The 2,456-nt window shown below is 41.9% G+C and overlaps 1 non-coding gene across 1 annotated transcript; it reads left to right on the top strand.

Moving 5' to 3' along the window:
* Positions 1-1,456: 1,456 nt before the first annotated feature.
* LOC138803559 (U6 spliceosomal RNA) lies at positions 1,457-1,563 on the top strand. The gene has a single exon (XR_011364969.1). It is a non-coding gene; the product is annotated as a U6 spliceosomal RNA (small nuclear RNA).
* The last annotated feature ends 893 nt before the right edge of the window (positions 1,564-2,456 follow it).

Raw genomic sequence — 2,456 nt, 5'->3', positions numbered from 1 at the left:
TTGTGTGATAAGCTAGTTATCTTAGTTTTGTATTCAAAGTTTTCCTAGGAATGCAAAGCCAAACTACTCTAAGAGTCCATAGATTCCACTCAACATGAAAATCATTAAGAAAATAAACAACAAATGCTGGCAGCAATTCAGGGAAAGAAACCTTCATACACTGTTGGCAGGAATGTAAACTATGCAAACGCTATAGTAATCAGTATGGAGATTCATCAAAACTAAAAATCTACTTTATTACTCTGCAATACAAATCAATATACAAGAAAGATACCTGTATAGCCAGATTCATTGCAGTTTCATTCACAATAGCCAAACTGCATCATCAGTTGAGGTGCTCAACAATAAATGAATGAATAAAGAAGATATGGTATATATTATGAAATATTAACCAACCATGAAGAAAAATTAAGTGGTGTCATTTGCAGGAAAATGGATATAATTGGAAAGCATCATGTTAAGCAAGATAAGCCAAGTTCAAAAACCAATTAATGGGGGTTTTGTTGTTTTGTTGTGTTGTGTTGTGCCAGTCCTGGGGCTTGAACTGAGCGCTTGAGCACTGGCCCCGAGTTTTTGTACACAAGGCTAGTGCTCTACCACTTGAGCCACAGCTCCACTTCTGGCTTTTTTGTTTTGTTTTTTTTGTTTTTGTCGGTCGTGGGGCCTGAGCTCTGGGCCTGGGCGCTGTCCCTTAGCTCTTCAGCTCAAAGCTAGTACTCTATTACTTGAGCCACAGCACCACTTCCCGCTTTTTCTGATTATGTGGTGCTGAGAAATTGAACCCAGAACTCATAAATAAATGCAAGGTACCTTCCCAGCCCAACTTCTAGCTTTTTTGATTAATTGAAGATAAGATTCTTACCAACTTTCCTGCTGAGACTAGCTTCAAAATATGATCCTCAGCTGGGCACTGGTGGCTCATGCCGGTAATCCTAGCAACTCAGGAGGCTGACATCTGAGGATCACAGTTCAAAGCCAGCTGGAGCAAGAACATCTGAGAGATTCTTATCTCCAATAAACCACTCAGAAAACCTGAAGTGGTGTAGTGGCTCAAGTAGTAAAGCGCTTGCTATGAGCTGAAGAGCTGAGGGACAGCATTCAGGCCCAGAGTTCAAGCCCCATGACTGACAAAAAAAAAAAAAAGTGAGCCTCAGATCTTAGCATCCTGAGTAACTAGGTTTACAGGCATAAACCATTGGTTCCCAGCATGTTTTTGATCTATGTAAAGCTAGATTCTGCAATATCTGAAAAACACTGTTAGGGGGATAAGGGAGGGGAAAGGGGAGAAGAAAAAATAAAAATAGGGATGAGTAATTTTTTTTTTTGGTCATGAGGTTTGAACTCTGGGCCTGGGCACTGTCTCTGAGCTCTTCAGCTCAAGGCTGGTGCTCTACCACTTTGAGCCACAGCTCCACTTCTGTTCTTCTGGTTGTTAATTGGAGATAAGAGTCTCACTGTGTTCGCTTCGGCAGCACATATACTAAAATAGGAACGATACAGAGAAGATTAGCATGGCCCCTGCGCAAGGATGACACGCAAATTCGTGAAGCATGCCATATTTTTCAACAATGAGATATACAAATCGTTAGGTTGAAAAACGAACTTTACAACTTTGGTGTGGGGGGGTGAGGATCAAGTGTGGGGGGGTATGGGAAAGGTTGGGAAGGGGAAACAAAGGAGGAGACAGCAATGCTTGATAAGAAATGTACTCATTATCTTGCCCATGTAATTGTAACCCCTCTGTGCAGTATTTTCACAATAAAAAAAATAAATAAAATAAAGATGAGTCGGGGCTGGGAGGGTGGCTCAGTGGTAGAGCGCTTGTCTCGCATGCCTGAGGCCCTGGGTTCGATTCCTCAGCAACACATAAGCAAAAAGAAAAAAGCCGGAAGTGGTGCTGTGGCTCAAGTGGTAGAGCGCTAGCTTTGAGCTGAAGAGCTGAGGGACAGCGCCCAGGCCCAGAGTTCAGGCCCACGACCGGACCCAAAAATAAATAAATAAAATTAAATAAAATAAAGATGAGAACCAAAAGTAGGCAAGACAAAAAAAAAAAAAAAAAAAAGAGTCTCACTGACTTTCCTGCCAGGGCTGGCTTTGAACTGTGATCCTTAGAGATCAGCCTCCTGAGTAACTAGGATTACAGACATGAGCCACCCAGCTCGACTTACTTTTTTGTTGTTGTCTTGTTTTGTTTTATTTTCTGTTTTTGCCAGTCCTGGGGCTTGAACTGAGAACTATCCCTGAGCTTCTTTAGCTCCAGGCTAGCACTCTACCACTTGAGCCATAGTGCCATTTGCAGTGTTTTCTGTTTTAGTGATACTGAAGAATCAAACCCAGGGCTTCATGCATGCTAGGAAAGCACTCTACTATTAAGCCACAATCCTAGCCCTGAATAATCCTAAAAAGCATTGCAAGTATGTGTGAAAATGGCACAAGGAATCTCAATGAAAACAGTT

Source organism: Dipodomys merriami, unplaced genomic scaffold, assembly GCF_024711535.1.
Source record: "Dipodomys merriami isolate MVZ:Mamm:240054 unplaced genomic scaffold, mDipMer1.0.p SCAF_34, whole genome shotgun sequence".
NCBI classification, from domain to species: Eukaryota; Metazoa; Chordata; class Mammalia; order Rodentia; family Heteromyidae; genus Dipodomys; species Dipodomys merriami.
This window is presented reverse-complemented; position numbering and strand designations above follow the sequence as displayed.